Source organism: Pseudopodoces humilis, chromosome 6 (genome assembly GCF_049639895.1).
Source record: "Pseudopodoces humilis isolate 2021_Gansu_Grassland_sample_001 chromosome 6, ASM4963989v1, whole genome shotgun sequence".
Lineage (NCBI taxonomy): Eukaryota > Metazoa > Chordata > Aves > Passeriformes > Paridae > Pseudopodoces > Pseudopodoces humilis.
In genome coordinates, this window is record NC_142205.1 from 2,736,335 (window position 1) to 2,753,569 (window position 17,235).

General features: G+C 56.7%; 1 protein-coding gene across 4 annotated transcripts in view; it reads left to right on the forward strand.

Moving 5' to 3' along the window:
• The first annotated feature begins 2,170 nt into the window (after positions 1–2,170).
• LZTS3 (leucine zipper tumor suppressor family member 3) overlaps positions 2,171–17,235 on the forward strand; it is a 46,616-nt gene continuing 31,551 nt past the window's right edge. For all 4 annotated transcript variants that reach the window (XM_088056460.1, XM_088056459.1, XM_088056461.1 and 1 more), the window contains exon 1: positions 2,171–2,394. The gene's annotated coding sequence lies outside the window, so the exon portion shown is untranslated. The remainder of the gene's footprint in view (positions 2,395–17,235) is intronic.

Here is a 17,235-nt window from a genome sequence, read left to right on the forward strand (position 1 = left end):
GCAGAGTGCTGTCCTCTGGAAAGAGGGTCCATCCCAGCCTGCCACAGGGAATCTGCATCTGCAAGCACTTGGGAGAGGGATTGGTGTAGAGGGGGAGAGTGAAAATCCTGCAGCCCCAGTGCTGGTCTCGGGATAATCCTCATCCAAAGGCTCAGAGACTGGAATGGGAGGGTGAATGGGGGGTGTCCTACAGGCTCGGGGCTTCAACCCACCCAAGCACGCAGAACCTTGCAGTGGGGATGGACTCACAGCACATCGAGGGTTCTCAGCTCCCAGAGATGTCTGGACCTGGCAGAAACCTCTCCCTTGGAGCTGCTGGAGAATGCCAAGGCGAAGGATTGTCCGGCTGTGCTCTTCCTTGGGTGTCCACAGACAGCTGCAGCTGGGGACAGGATTCTGGGCTGGCCTGGTGGAGCTGTAACAACATCAGAGCATCTCTTCTTAGCAGGGCTGGGTGAACTTTTGGGCTCAGTGATCTGAGGGGTCTTTTCCGACCTAAATGATTCTGTGATTCTGATTCTCAGCTACAAAACTGGACCTGCCCCAGCCTAGGCATGACCCATGTTGGGTAGGGGGACACCTGCAGGCTCCCTGTCCATCCCCTCAGGGTGTCCAGGAGAGCTCCAGTGCCCCTTGCAGACGGCAGCTGGAGTTCATCTCCCATCAGATGCAGCTCCACGTTGGTGCTCACTCCTGGTGTGGTGGGGTGACAATGGAGCAGGCTTCATCTGAACCTGGAGCAGCACAAGAAGCTGCACGAGCTCCCTGTAGGACACCTCCTACCCTCGATGACCCCCAAAAGGGGCTGCACTGCAGGCTCAGAGCAGACCAGGCTGCCCAGGAAGGACAGGACCCCCTCAGCTGTCCGTCCATGCAGGACTAAAATTGCTCCACGGCTTGGCAGTGCTGGTGGGAAGCAGCAGAATCCCACCCACAGCAGAAGTGGCTTTGCCCAGCCGGTCTAATCCCGGTTCTCAAAGGCTGTAAGTAAATCAGGGAGCCTCAGCTGCCCTTTCCATCCCAGCAGGATCACACACAGCCCCTGGAGCGCTGTCAGCAACAACCTGTGCAGGGAGATGCTCACAGCCTGCAGTCCTGGGGGTGCAGCCGAGGGCCTGTCCGGCACTATTAATAATCAGCAATAATTAATTACCCACCCTGCCATTTCACTGGAAAGCTGCAGGATTCAGTGGCAGCAATTCCTGCCTCTTTCCTCCCCCCTGGCTCTCCCGACAGATGAGCAGGAGGGTGTAACCTCCCTACATCCATGGAAAGGCCAAGGGGAGAAGCAGAGTGTGTTGCAGGACCTAAACTTGCTGCAGGAAGCCCAGTGCTGGGGTGAAGCTGGGAGCAGGGACAGGTGCCACCAACCTCTCCATGGACAGCATCATGAGCTTTTCCTTCTCCTTCTGGCACCTGTCATTTCTCCTTGGAGAAGACAGCTCCGAGCAATGTTGCAGTCAGGAGCTGCCCTGCCTTCAGCTGGAGTCCCTGGCCATTTGGATGTCCCTTTTTCAGCTCATGTCATCCCTTTTTCTCTCGTGTAAGAGGGAATTTGGGGAGATTGTCCCCCGCCCCCTCCCCCCCAGTGAGCTCAGATCCTTGGATTCTCCGTGGGATGGGAAAAGTTCTTTCCTCTCCCACACTGATTTTTCATTCCCATCCCCCCCGCTCTAGAGACCCCCAGGGGTTCAGTGCCCCCTCCACCCCAAAGGGCTCTGCTCCTGGAAATGGGGGGAAATAGGGACCAAAATGGGATTTTCACAGTGGATACAGGCAGACAGATTTGGTTCCCAGCCTTGTCTGTCACCCTGGGGCTGCCCGTGCCCCTCACACCCCAGCCGTGCCCCCGAGACACCCCTTGGAGCGATGGCAGGGCTCAGCTCTCTTCCAGGGCTCTTTTTTGGGGGGCACGAGGGCGATGAGGCTGCGGGGGAACCAGCGGACCCCAAACATCCCCTGCCCCGGCGCCCTGTGGGGGAAGGCCACAAGGTGAGTGAGCTCCAAGCAGCACCCCAGCATCCCCAGCCAGGTCCACGGGGACAGAGCCCTGTCCTGGGGGGTGGCGAGGGAAGAGTTAAAGGGAAGGCGAGCAGATCCTCCTCCATCCTCCCGGCCCTCGCTGTTAGGCTGCTGCTGTGACAGGGGGTGGGGTCGGGGCTGGCCGCCGTTTGCCGCAAGAAGGGGGGGGAAACGTGGCTGCGAATGTGTGTGTGTGGTGTGTGTGTGGTGTGCGTGCGTGTGTTGGTGACACAGGACAAAATGAGATGAGACCCCTCGGACGGGAGCGGCCGCCCGGCTGCGATCCCTGATCGCTGCCCGATCCCTGCCCGCTCCTGCGCATCGCTGCCACCGCCGCCGGGCACCGGCGCAGCCCCAGCATCCCCGCCAAGAGTAAGGATCGCGCTGGGAAGCGACTGGGAGGAACTGGGAAGCGGTGCTGGGAGAGGGGGGAGGTGGGATGGGGTAGGGGGTGTCAGGGAGCGGGGCGGGGGGGTGTCTCTTGGGGGTGGAGAGAGGTGGGGTGCACGGAGGGCGGGGTGGGGGCCACCTGATGCTGGAGCCTCGCTCGCCTGAACCACCCACCCAGATGTAATTTGGGGAGGGGGAGGGGGGGATTTTGGGGAGGGGGGGGGGGGGGGGGGTGGGCTGCCGGCGCCGATTTCGGGTGTGATGGAGGGGAGGGAGCCGTGTTTGCGCCTAAAGTCGCAGCTGCCTGGATTTGGCCCCGCGGGGCCATTGGGATGTGACAGCACCCAAAAATAGAGTGCGAGGCGGGGAGGAGCGGCGGGGGTGGGGGGTGCAGACCTGTGTGCCAGTGCCAGCGCCAGGCTATTTCCCCCTCGTCACCTTTTCCTCATCTTCTTTTATTTATTTCCTTATTTCTTCGGCAGTGATGTCAGGGAGGGGAGCGGTGGCTGGGGCTGGGGGTTGGATTCACGGCGAGGAGCTTGCTGGCGGCCGAGTGATTAACGTGCAGTTGCTGGGAATTATGTCATCTGCCTCGGTGCTGGGTGGCCCTCGCCCAGCAGCGGCGGTGGGGAGGGAGGGAGGACGTGGGGGGACGTCACGACATGGGGCTCCCCGCCTCAGGCTTCACCCCGGGAGGCGCCGATGCCTCCCCGGCTTTGCGAGGACTCCTCGGGCATCCAGCTTTTCCCGCCCGCCCCGACAAGGGGATCCCCGCTTGGGACATCACCCGAGGAGGCAGCGGTGCCTCCCCGGCTTGGAGGGGATCGAGCGTTCCCCGCTCGCCCATCGCGGCCCCCGAGGCAGGGCTGCACGGGGGTCCCGGCTGCACGGGCTCCATCCCCAGCAGCACAGGAGAGGGCTGCTGCTCCTCCCGACGGCAAATCCCGCTCGCTGGCCCGGCAGAGCCGGGTTTGGAGCAGGCGGAGCTGGCGCTGCCATGAAGGGAGGGTGAAGGTGGGCATCCCCTCTGTCACCTCCCCGGGAGAGAGCGGGGCTGGAGCTGCTGCACTGCAGCACAGAGCCCCATCCGCGGCTCTGGGTGTGCCCGGGGGGAGCCCGGACCCTCTTTGCAGCCCCGTACCCTCCTCGGAGCCGAGGCGAGAGCCTGGCGACCTGTGGCTGCCAGCGGCCCCCCAGGCCAGATGAACCCTCTGCTTCAGAGGAGGGTATTGGGCTGCTGGATGCTCCACACCCTCCTGGACACCCCCCTGAGCATTCCTTGAGTACCCTCTGAGCATTCCCCCGCTAAGCAGCCCCCGAGCATCCCCTGGAGCACCCCGAGCATCCCCTGGAGCACCCTCAGCATCCCATAGAACACCCCGAGCATCCCATGGAACACCCCGAACATCCCCTGGAGCACCCCGAGCATCCCCTGGAACACCCCGAGCATCCCCATCCTCTCCCCCACGCGGGGAGCTGGGGAAGGAGGACAAGGCCTGTCAGTGAGCCAGGCACGGACCCTGCTGCACATCCACAACCTCTTCCCTCTGCTCCACACCCCGTGGATCCTCGTGGGGCTCCAGGCGCCACGGCAGAGGGTCGGGCAGGGAGAGGAGCAGGCAGGAAAGGCTGCAGGGAGATGTGCAGCGGAGCTGGGAAGGGCGGGCACGGCTGCAGCGGGGCATTTTTCTGGCATTTTCTGCCCCACAGCACAGTCCACGGGAGGAGGTGGGGGGAATGTCGACAGCTTGCTGAATTCCAGCTGGGAGCCAGCGGGTCCAGTCCCAGCCGGGGGATGCCACTTGCCCCGTGCGATAACCTTTGGCAACTCCCCCAGCTCTCCACGCTCTGCTTCCAGCGCCCTCCAGCACTTCCTTCATCCTCCAGCCTCCTCCGGGGGACTGCGCCCTCGCTGAGCCCTCCGGGGAGGTGCTGGCACGGAGAGGGAACGCAGGGCACCCCCAGTTTGGGGCAGGCAGGACCGGGGGGCTGCTCCATCCCGCAGCGCTCCCCCGGCCGTGCCCTCTCCGTGCGCCGGGGGTTTGTTTATGTGTGGCCCCGCTTGGAGCGGCGATCTGCCGCGGCTAAATATAGCAGCGATGCTGTCATCCGAGTTCAGCCTGGCTGGGGAATTTATTTTCTGCAAAGGCTGGGAGGCGAACGGGGCTGCAAACAGGCGTGGAAATGCCGGAGCGGTGTGATTCCCTGCCTGCCATGTCCGGGCTCACGCAAGGGGAGCGGGCGCCTTGTCCCGAGTGCCGGCCTTGGGATGGCAACAGGGAGGAGGAGGAAAGTGTGGAAGGGTTGAAATTGTCCCCGCTGGCTCCTCGGAGCAGGGGTGGGCATTTAAAAAGCGGCGGGGTGCCTGTGTGGCTTCATGTCTCCACTCAGGGAGATCCCCCTCCTCCTCAAACTCTTCCTTGCCGGGTCACCGGGCTGGCGTCCCAAGGGATCAGCTCCCAGCCCCCTCAGATCTAAAAGGAGGGTCTGAAAGTCCGACATCTGGCTGTGGACAACTGGGAGAGAGCAGTAGCTCGTCCTACAAGAGGTGGGACTGGGAGAGCCCTCCTTCCCTGAGGGCTGCAGCATCAGCCCTGGGCATCCCCTGCTGCTTCCACCACCGTGAGAAGGGCACCTTTCATCACCCATCCCTTGGAAAAACGGGAAAAGAGGCAGAAAGCCGGGTCCCCCTGACTTGCAAAAAGCCAGGCAGATGGGGAGGGTGTTTTCCACATGCACTGTGAAAACCACGTTGCATCAGCAGTCGGAGGCACTCGCTGCGTGATAACTCCATGTGGATGGAGCAGGAATGTGGATAAACTAGCTGCAAAAAAGTTCCTGAAGGGAGTTATATCCCGACAGGGAAGGTTTAGAGTTAAGAGGGTGTTGCTGGAGCTGTTGAAGGGGTTAAAATCTGCTTTCTCCCGAAGGGGAACTGAGCCATGCCCGGGGCTGTCAGAGAAATCCAGCAAACAAAGGGTGAAACAAGGAGATTTCTTGTTTCCCTTCACAGAGGATCTTTCCCATTAGTCATTCCTGTCACAGGAGCTGGCAAACACGGTTATTATTTGAGGGATCTGAAAGTGAGATGGAGGCACGAGGCCAGGAGCCCAGACATCCCTGCCCTCGGGACTGGGGAGCAGGCAGGGACCCCCCAACCCCTCTGGCTGCCCCACACCTCTGCTCCATGGGTAAAGCCATGCTGGACCACTGGATTCATCCTCTGGTTGTGGGAGCCCTTTCCAAGGAAGCTGCTCTGGGGAGTGGCGTCCCTGGTCCCTTCCATCCCAAACCATTCCAGGATTCCACGGTTCCTGCAGGACACGGCGGCACCGGGAGCCGTGGGTGGGCTGTGATGCTTCGTCCTGGAGGAGGTGGTGGTGGGCCAAGCACCTTGAGATGCTGCAATAATCCAGGTGGTTCCCCAAAGCACCCAAAACTCAGCTCTTCCATCACCCCACAGCCCTGGGCACCTCCATGGGGGAAAGGACCGGGATGAGCCCCACCATGGGTGGGAAGAAGGTCCATGGAGTTCCATAAACAGCAAGGAAAGCAAGGATAACTCCTAAGGCAGCTATCAGGAGATTGGGATGGCTCCTGCCTTATGATCCAGGTTTGGCTGGAGCCAAGAGCTGTCCTGGCAGAGGGAGCTGAAAGTCCCCTTGAGCCGTGCAGGAGCTGCAGGAATTCCTGCAGGGCTGGGAATCAGGTTTGCAGGGATTTTGGCTGAGTTTCAATCTCACAAAACTGGGGGGGTTTTGCCATGAAGATGTGGGTCCTGCTGGCTTTATGTGGCTCCTGAGGCAGAAGGATGAGCTTTGTCTGAGCCCATTATGAGCCTCTCTTTCCTTCAGGGCCAAGTCCTGATCACAGGCCAGCGAGATGCTCCAGAGGCAGCAGGGTGCTCCAGGGTTAGACAGGTGTCAGAATCCCAGACTCATTCAGGTTGGAAAACACCTCTGGGATCATCAAGTACCAACTTTTGACCAAACACCTCCACCCACCACCCCAACTAAACCACAGCACTGAATGCCACATCCCATCGTTCCTTGGGTAATTCCAGGGATTGTGACTCCACCACCTCCCTGGAAAGCCCTTTCCAATGCTTAGCAACCCCTTCCATGAAAAAACTCTTCCTGGTGTCCACCCTAAACCTCCCCTGGCCCAGCCTGAGCTATTCCCTCTCCTCCTGTCCCCGTTCCCTGGGAGCAGAGCCTGACCCCCCTGGCTGTCCCCTCCTGTCAGGGAGTTGTGCAGAGCCAGAAGGGCCCCCTGAGCCTCCTTTTCTCCAGGCTGAGCTCCTTTCCCAGCTCCCTCAGCCTCTCCTGGGGCTCCAGACCCTTCCCCAGCTCCATTCCATTCTCTGGACTCTCCCCAGCCCCTCAAGATCTTTCTTGTTGGGAGGGGCCCAGAAGTGCCCCCAGCCCTGGAGGTGCCCCAGCAGTGCCAGCACAGGGGTGGGCACTGCCCTGGCCCTGCTGCCACCCCAGAGCTGGGACAACCCAGGTGCCAGTGGCCTCTTGCCCACCTGAGCACACCTGGGCTCACGTCCAGTCCCTGCTGCCCAGCACCTCCAGGTCCTTTTCCACCCATGGGCAGCAGAGCCCGTTCCCTTTGCAGGGAGCCCGGGGAAAAAGGCAATCAGATCATTAACACATGCTGCTCTTCACACAACCAACCTCACAAATATTTATCAGCTGGAGAAACACACGGGCTCAGAAGTTGCCAAGTAACATAACAAGAGGCGCTTTTAAATAAATATCTGTGCGTCTGCGGGTGACGAATTAACCAAATCCCTTGGTATGTGGCCCAAAGATATGTTTTCCTTTGGAAGCCCAGCACCAGTAATAAAAATAATGATCCAAACCAGGAATGAAAACCTGGGATAAGCAGTGGCTGACTGTCTGTCCAGCACTGGAGGGAGTTGGTTCCCTGCTGGGAAGGTCTGTGATGTCCAACAGATCCTTGCCTGCCAGGGACAAGTCAGGAGCAGGATGGGATGGGGGGGTTTATTTTGCAGGGGAGGTGAGAACGAGCCCAGTGCACCAGGCTGGGTCTCATCCTGCACCTAAACCACTCCTAAACACCCCCAGGAGTTTCTTCTCTGTAGGCTCAGGATTTCAAGGTACCTTGTTGTTGTAGAGCCCAGTTCTCTGGTTCTCCACGTTCCCTTCCCTCCAGCCCTGAGAAGGGTCCATTCCATCCTCTCCTAAGGAGCTGGATGTGTCCCAGAAATCCAGCAGGAATATTGCTTGTCCCAGCCTGCCCAGGTGTGTTCTGCACTGCCCAAATATCCAGGGTTTCCCTGCTGCTAAATCCTATTGAATCCTTGCTGCGAGGTCAGTTTGGAGGTGTTGGGGGCTGTCGGAGGGGTCAGTGCTGCCAGAGGAGACCAGCTGGGTTTGCAGATGGATGGAAATTCCTTCTTCCATGGGGAAACTCTGGCTTGTGGGGTTGGGATTTCATAGAATGGTCTGGATTGGGATGGACCTTAAAACCATCTTGTCTGCCATGGGCAGGGACACATTCCAGTGTCCCAGGTGGCTCCAAGCCCTGTCCAACCTGGCCTTGGACACTTCCAGGGATCCAGGGATCCACAGCTTCTCTTCCAGGGCCACCCCACCCTCCCAGGAAGGAATTTTTTCCTAATATCCCATCTAAGTCCCTCTCCAGCTCTGTTGGAGGCCCTTTAGGCACTGGAAGGTGCTGGGAGATGTCCTGAGAATTTTCTCTTCTCCAAGCTGCACAGCCCCAGCTCTCCCAGTCTGTCATCTCATTTGGTGGAGATGTTCCCATACAAATCCACCATCTCCCCACCATCACCAGAGGGCTTGGCCCAAGGGTTTTGCACACAGGTTGTCATTTTGGGCCCATTTGGGGGCCATCTGGGGGTTCTTGCCTGAACCAAAACATGAGGAGACACAACCTGGACATGGAGCTGGTTGGCAAAGTCAACTTGGAGAGTGGTTTTGAGGGACAGACACTGCCCAGTCCCCGTGGGCCCAGGTGAGGGGGTGAGAGGTCACCAGGTGGCCGAGGTGATGGTGGTGGCTGTGGCCCAGACTGGCTGTAGATGCCCCATCCCTGGAAAGGCTGGAATGTGGGAGCTCCTCCCGCTCTCCCGGCCATGGCAGTGCCCCCAGGCTGGAGATGATGCACAGGGGGAGGTGGGAGCTTTTATTAGCCCAGCTGCTGGAGCTGGGAAAGACAGCCCAGCTTTCGGGCACAGGAGCTCATCTCCTTGTTCCCACTTTCTAATTATATCAGCTGATCTAGCACAGGCTCCTTCCACTCCCCATGGGCCGCTGCCTTCATTACATCCCCGGCTCTGCCCTTGGCAAGCACTTGGAGGAGCAGCCAAGCCATCCCAGCGGAGATGTCTCACCTCAGACATTCCCCTGCAGTGCAGTCCCTGCCTCCAGCACTGCCAGGAATGGCCAGGGGACAGGGGACAGGGACAGGGGACAGGGCACAGGGGACAGGGCACAGGGGACAGGGCACAGGGACACATTGGTGTTTGTTTCAGCCAGGCTGTGTGCACGTCACCTTTCAAAGTGTGGGATGGGAGGACAGGAAAGGCTGTTCCCGTTGTGAGAATCGGTTGGAATGGGTCCTGAAGGTGGCTCAGAGCCACCAGGGCAGAAAGGAGAGGATGAAAACATCCCCCAGAATCATCAGGGATGCTGGGATGAGATGGGCAGAGCTCCATCCCTGCAGGCCCCTGCACCCCATGGCTCTCCTGCCCAGAGCAGGGGGTCCCTGGTGGTCCCTGCCCAGGGGAGGGGGGCTCTGGAAAGACCAGGACCTGTTCTTGGCTCAAATCTCTCTTTCCTCCAACACGTTTCTCCAAAGGTCTCTGCTAGGAAAATCCACACCTCCACCCGCCGTAGCTCAGCAAGGACACAAACACCCGTCTCCAGGAGCGGGCTGAGCACAGCCCATAAAGCTCGTGCCAGGCTCAGGGAGACCCTGATGTTCTCCCAGCTCCTCCAGTAATGTAAATAATAAATCACTGCTGCCGAGCTGGTGCCCAGCCAGCCGCTGCACGGCAGGAGTTTGTTCTGCTCCCTCTCCGACCTGCTGTGCTCTTCCTCCAGCCTGCCCCACTCTTCCTCCCTCCCGGCGCTTTTCCAAGCCCCAGGGCTTGCTCTGTTTGGGGATCAGGGCGTCCCAAACATGCTGGAGTGGTTTTAGTGCTGTTGAGTCCCAAATGGAAAGTTTTTAGTGTGTTTTGTTCCATGCTACTGGCACTGTGCCGTCCTTGGCAGGTTCCTTAGCCTCAGTTTCCCCTCTGCCAGGCTGCACTGCAGCCTCCCAGGGGATTGTACACGGAATGGGAGCTGATCTGGGGACTAGGATGAGGTATTTCAAAACCTGATCTCGCAGCTGAAGGGGTGGATGTGCCTCCTGCACGTGTTTGGGGTGGATAATCCCCAAATCCCCCAAAAAACAAGTCTGTTTTCCAGCAGAGCCCAGACAAACTCATCTCCTGCAGCCCAGGAGGGCTTTGGGACCAGCCAAACCCAGCCCCGGCCTGTTGACATTCCTCAGTGCCAGCCAAGAGCTTTGCCTTCCCCTCCACGCTCTCAGGGGCCCAAATTAGCTTTTAATAATAATATTTCATTTAAAAAAAAAAAATTAAAAAAAAAAAATCTCCGGGCAAACAATCCGGCCTTGGCGCCCGCCGGGACAGCAAACACTCCCCGAGGGGCACCAGGTGTGGTGCATTCCTGATGGCTGGAAAAGAAAAGAGGGATTATTTCCCTCTCCCTGCGATGTGCGGGGTGAGCCGGAGCAGCCAGCCCGGCTCCAGGCAGGGCTGTGGGAGGTGGGTACGTGGCTTTGGGAAGAGGTTCCTCAGCCAAGCCCCGAGCTCCAGGGCTGATTGATGCTGGCGTTTCTTTGTTCCGCACGTTTGCTCCTGGCCGAGGTGTGGGATTTCAGGCGATAGATTTAAAAACAAGTCCTGCAAACCACCCGAGGGATCCCTGGGCAGCCACTGTGCCACGAACGCTCCTGGCACAGCCATCCCAGCATTTCTGTGGATACATCCACCACCCAGAGGTTATTCCTCCAAGCTGGAAAACTTGATTTTTTTCCTTCTTTAATGAAGCTTCCCATCAATCCGTTGACGTCTTTCCCTCTCATCCTTAGAGGAGAAGCTGAGGACAGGCAGGACAAGGAGTTACAGCCCCAATCTCGGCTTTGCCCGGGACACAAACCGGGGAAAACCCTTTCCTCCAGCTCCCCACCCTTGGCTTTGGAGCGCAAAGCAATTTTGCATCCCTCCAGGGTATAAAAGGCAGGCAGACTTCTGGAGTGCCGGATAATGTTTCTCCGGGATAAAACCAGGGCATCTGTCATCTCCCGAGGCGGGCAGCCAAACTCTTGCCCCAACTCCAGCGCGACATCAGGGCAGCATCCCGGGGGACAGCACGGGGGAGGTGACACCCGCACCTCCCCGGGGACATCCCTGCGGGAGCCCAGTCTCCCTTTCATGCCCCGCTGCGGGGAGAAGAATCCCTTCATTTCCTTCGGACGCTTATCCTCTAAGGATCTTGATCCCGGGGGCGAGCGACAAAAACACCCTTTAAATCCATCACAGCGGGCTTAGGGGAGGATTAGCAGATGTCTCTGCAGGCTTTACACCAGGCTCCCGGTGTCCCACCCTCGCGGCCCCATCCAGCTTCAGGCTTGCTCTTCCCGAAGGAGGAGTGATGGAGCCAGCCTGGCTGGAATTCCCGTCGGGAGATCGCTGCATCCCAGGCAAGCCCAGGCTGGCGAATCCCTCCCAAAAGTGGCGCTCGGTTTTCACTGGAGAGATGGTCCCGATGGGTGTCCCGGGGCCGAGAGCAGAGAGCTTGTCGTGGTTTTAAATCTATCACAGAGCTCTTCCCAGGATGGGAGAACCTCCCCTGCTTCCCACCTTTGGGGGATCCCTACAGAGGAGCCCGGATAATTCCCCAGTGAAGAGCTGATTTCTCCCTCTCATCCCAGCCTGGCTGGTGAGAATCACCCCTCTCCATCATCCCTTTTGTGTTTACAAGCAATTACCTGGATCACTTTCCATTCTCAACACTTTTCCTCCTTAATTTGTCTCAGCCATGAGGTTTTTTCCCCCTAATTTCCCTCCTACCCCCCACATCCTTTTCACCTCTCCCCAGTTCTCACCCCCGAGGGCTTTTTGACCGCCGGGACTCTCAGGATGGCTTTCCTCCAGCACGCACAAGCTTGCATAATAGCTGTTGACACCGTAACTTCATTTGAATCGATCTTGTTTGCTAATTAGCTGATTGCAGTAATTGGCATGAATTACCTTGGGGGATTCTGCCTCCCTGGGGGTGGCCAGTGGCCGGCAAGAGGTGGGGATGGCAGCAGTGAGGTGGTTCCTGCTCCAGGTACACCTTTTGCAGGTATCCCGGTGATTCGTGCAGCTGCAGAGGAGCTTCCAGAGGGGAACCACAGCCTGGTGCGGGGATTTTTAACTCCTGGAGTGCCTCAGAGCCACCAAAATACCCAGAGTAGCTGTTACAGAACCTAAAATTGGTTAAAGTCCCTGTTTATGGGGTGAAAGAATGAGGGGATGTGACTCCACTCTACCTCAAAATGCAACTGGAGATGACTCAAACACTGGGTTAAAGATAAACCAAGTGAAGCAGCTTTTCTCACAGGTCATAATTCCCTGCCAAAAATTCCTGGAGGATGAAACAGCGTTAGACTGAGTGAGGAGGGAGCAGGCAGTATCAGGGAGAGTGTCCTCTGATGGCAGCAAACCTTTTGGGGGATCCAACGACACCTTTGGGTGGGAGGCATCCCTGAAAAGCTCTGGGGCTCAGGGGAAATGGGATGGGATCAGTGAGGTTCTCATCTCCCCCATCCCTTTTCCTTTAAGCAGCAGCTGCACAGGGAGGAGGGAGGCTGGGAGGACCATCCCTGTCCCAGTCCCTTGGGATCCAGTCAAGATCCAGCGCTCCCCGTTGTGAACTTCCATGAGAAAAACGAGGGACAAAGGGAATGGCTTTAAACTGCCAGAGGACAGATTTACCTTAAGGACTGGGAAGAAATTGTTCCCTGTGAGGGTGGGCAGGCCCTGGCACAGGGTGCCCAGAGGAGCCCCTGGATCCCTGAAGTGTCCAAGGACAGGTTGGATGGGGCTTGGAGCAGCCTGGGATAGTGGGAGGTGTCCCTGCCCATGGCAGGGGGTGAAAGGGAATGGGATGAGCCTTAGGGTCCCTTCCAGCCCAAACCATTCCATGCTTCTGTGATACCTCATTTTTTAACCAGAATAACCACGACACCCCAAACCAAAGCTCCTCCCTGGGGCACATTTCCATCTGTGGTGCTGCCAGGGTCGCCTGATCCAAACCTGCCCCGGGTGAGGCTGAAGGAGTCTGTGAAATGCTGTTTTTTTATCAGCCATCTATTTCTATTGACAGCTTCCCACGCTCCATCCCTCTAATCCTGCATCCCTTTCTACCAGCCTAAGCTGCATCATTCCAACTCTTCCTTCCCCACCCCTTTATTTTTAATATTGCCCTGTAATTATCATCTTTCCACTCTTCTGGGATCTGAGAGAAATCCCAGGACTTCTTAGAGAGGATGAGCAGCAGCCCAAACCTCCCCTCGTCCTGCTTCCACGGGGCTCTTGGGAGCAAATTAATCTGAACCCGCTGTTTAAAAATGTTTATCCTCAGGCCATGCCATTTAGTGTCTTCCTGGGTTACTAATGGACTAGAAAGCACTTTGTTGTCCCTGTGCAATATGAGAACATCAGCCTGCTTTTTTCCGAAGCCAGAACAGAAATTATTGAGTTGTTTGGTTTTTTTTTCTCCCCTCTGTTGTTATCAGCAATTTTCTGATCTCCAGCTTGAGGACAGGCGGTGCTGCTGCAGTTATTTTGCTGCTCTTAATTTTGTAAAATCAAATTAAAAGTCGCTTCCTTCCCTGTCGTCCGTGAAAGTCCAGGAGAGACCTGATATGGCCAATTGCAAACTGAATTGTGGAGTAAATTCCTTAACTTTGTTGAGCCAGAATGTCAGTAAGTTTTGTCTCAGCTGCCAGTGTTGGTTCTTAAGTATTTTGGGCAGAAAAGAGAGAGCCCAAATGAAACCTGAGCTCTCCAAGACACTTTGGTGGGTCAGGAGGCCACGTCAGGTTGGATGTTAGGAAGAAGTTTTTTACAGAAAGGGTGATAAAATACTGGAATTTTCTGCCTGGGGAGGTGGTGGAGTCACCATCCCTGGATGTGTTTGAAAAAGGACTGGATGTGGTGCCATGGTTTAGGTGAGGGGCTGGGTTGGACTCGATGATCTTGGAGCTCTCTTCCAACCCAGTGATTCTGTGATCATTAGCCAGAGCTTTTACTCTTTATTTTATTTTTATTTTAAACACCCAAGAACGTGGATCCATCCGTGGGGTCCACAGGGATTTAGCAGTGACTTTTATCGGCTGCAGCAGAGGGGTGAAGAGCCCTGAAGAGTCTGGGTCAGACGTGGGGATGGATATCCAGGTACAGATACCCAGGGATGGATATCCAGGGACGGATATCCAGGGACAGATATCCAGAGGTGGATAACCAGGGACAGATATCCAGAGGTGGATATCCAGGGATGGATATCCAGAGGTGGATATCCAAGTACAGATATCCAGGGATGGCTATCCAGGGATGGATATCCAAGTACAGATATCCAGGTACAGATATCCAGGTACAGATATCCAGAGGTGGATATCCAGGGATGGATATCCAGAGGTGGATATCCAAGTACAGATATCCAGGGATGGCTATCCAGGGATGGATATCCCTTTTTCCCACTGCAGAGGAGCTGTCACCGAGCAGCTCTGCGAGGGACGAGTGACACAAGTGGGGGTGGCTGGGTGGGCCGAGCCAAGGGAGGAGCTGCAGAGGACACGGGGCTCAGCAGACACAAACCACAGCAGGAGAAGCCGCTGCTTTTCCTCCACAAGGTCTGCAAGGTTGGACACAATGAAATTCCCTCCTCCCTCCCGTGCCCGAGGCTGCCACATCCCAGGAGGAATTCAATGCTGCCTCCCAGTCCATTCAAAACACGCCAGGGTCAAACCTTTATGAGGCAACAAAGAAAATAAACCCAAAGACAAAAAGCTATTCTGGAGGAGGGGAGGGGAAGGAAGTGGCTCCCAAAATATCAATGAGAACCTTTCCTTTAACCCCAGCTGTGGGATCGGGGTCTCCACTCCGGTGGGACCGAGCAGGGGAGAAGTGAGCACATCCTCCTGCACCTTCCTCCTTGTGGGACCAAAGTGCGGAGTTTTGGGAATGTTGGGTTAGGATCATGAGGATCTGGGTGCTGGAGAGGGGACAGCTCTTGGTGGGAAGTCTCCTGCAGGGAAAAGGGGGTTGGCTAGCACCAAAGGACCATGGAGCCCCTCCTCTGCCCCATTTCCTGTGGTCACCACTTCCCTGGTGGCCGTGAGGGTTCCTGGGGTCACCTTGTGGCTTTTAGAAGTTGTGTTGCTCCTGGCTGTGATCCCAGGACAGACTCCTGCTCCCCACACCTCCAGAATCATCTGGGGGTTTTTCCCTTCATTTCTCTTCTTTAGCTGGGAGCACTGGGGGGTTTTGGGAAAGGTATTTTGAATTGTTCCCATGTGGAGTTAAAGCTCTGGCACTCGGGAAGGGATGGGAGAGGACTGCGAGGAGGGAGTGGGAGTCAAACCAGAGCCAGCTGAAATCCTGTGGGGTGGGAACACACAAGGTCCCACTGCCTGCTGGGCACCTTATTCCAGAGGGGGAGGCCCCTGCAGGTGTAGAAACCCCCACTGACAAGGCTGAGCACCAAAAAGGACCCCAGGAAACCCCAGGAGAAGCAGAAGAGGGTGAGCTCCTCCCCAGCCCATCTGTGCCGCCATGCTGACACATCCCAGCGCCATCTCCCATCTCCCAGCCCTGCATGAGGGCAGGGCTGTCCCTCCAAGGGTCACCAAGGGTCACTCTGGACACAAACAAGCTCTGTTTGGAGCAGAGCAGGGACAGACGATTTCCCCACAGCCCCTGCCGTGACTCAGGAGTTTGTGGTCTGTGACGGGTGAGTCAATGTGAGCGGGAAAAGCCTGGCTATTTTTGGGACTGCTGGCATTTGGGGGGGGTTTAACCCCTCTCCCTCCTCCCACAGAGGCATCTCAGCAGTGCCTGGCTTGAAGAAGGAATAAAAGGCCCTTCCCAAGGCAAACAGGTGCCGGCCTCACGGGGTGGTGTTTCTGGGATGAGGAGATGAGGGAAGCAGGATCAGTGACCAGGAGAGGCTGCTAATGGACACAGAGACAAAGCAAGAAGCCATGTGCAGAGGGAATCCCAGAACTGTTTGGGATGGAAAATCCCCCCAGGATAATCCAGTCCAACCTTTCCCCCAGCTCTGCCAAGACCACTGCTGGCCCCTGTCCCCAAGTGCCACATCCCCACGGCTTCTAAATCCCTCCAGGGATGGGGACTCCAGCACTGCCCTGGACAGTTCCAATGTTTGACCACTATTTTGGGGTGGAAACCTTCCCAAATATCCAATCTAAACCTCCCCATGCCCAGCCTGAGCTGTTCCCTCTCCTCCTGTCCCTGTTCCCTGGGAGCAGAGCCCGACCCCCCTGGCTGTCCCCTCCTGTCAGGGAGTTGTGCAGAGCCAGAAGGGCCCCCTGAGCCTCCTTTTCTCCAGGCTGAGCCCCTTTCCCAGCTCCCTCAGCCCCTCCTGGGGCTCCAGACCCTTTCCCAGCTCTGTTCCCTTCCCTGGACAAGCTCCAGCCCTTCCCAATATTTTTCCCAAGCTCTGCCTGTTACTTCTCCAAGCACTCACCAGGATGATGTCCCTACTACAAATGCACATGGATCAAGTTTTAAAGCTCCTCACCAAGTCATGGAGATCTTTCCCAGAGTTTTCTTTCCTCCTGGGTCTAAGGGCCACGTGGCATCGTAGCATGGCCATGTCCCCTGGAGCTCCTGGGACCCCTCTACCTGCAAAAGTGACATCATGGGGCTTCTCCAGCTTCCAGCTGGGCCCTGGGACAGCGTTTGCTCTCCTTGTGTCCAAGAAGAAAACCACATTTAGGGTGGCCTGGGATGCACCAGGCTCTTGCTCCTGCCCCCAGCAGGGAATTCGGGCCCTTAGCATCTCCTCATGGGATAAGCAGCCTTTTCCCAGGGATGCTCTTCCTTCCCACGGCTTGCCCAAATAATCAGCCCCCATTTCCCCTTCCCCACCATCCCACCTTCCTGCTGGAGATGAATTTCTTGTCCTAGCGTGCAGATTTAGCTGCTTTCATGACAGCTAATGCATCCTCAGCGTGGAAAATTCCCTGGTTTCGTTTAGTTTAAGAAAATATCAAGGTGTTCAGTGGTTTGTACAGTTTGCATTTTTTGGGGGGCTTGGCTTTTTGGTGGTTTAGGGTTTTTTTTTTTCCTTTTGGTTTGTTTGTTTGTTTTTGGGGAGTTGGGTTTTTATGGTTTTCTGTTTGTTTTTGGTTTTGGTTGGGTTTTGGTTTTTGTAGAATCATGAACACAAGGCAGCTCTGCATTACAACAATTTGAATTTTCACAGCTCTTTCTGCGCAGCCTGCTGCATTCCTGGGAGGACACTTAATGTTTTAGGGATGAAAAATCAAGGTGAATTTTTGGGCTCAATGATCTTGGAGGTCTTTCCCAGCCTTAACAATTCTATCAGCAGTGGGCAGGGATAGGAGGAAAAGGGCCAGTCTGACAGCCTGCTTTATATTCCCTCAATACACTCCCAAATCTGCCTTCTGTGCAATTTACAGCAGATCCTGATGGATTTCTGGTCCATGAACTTGCCAAGTTTCCTC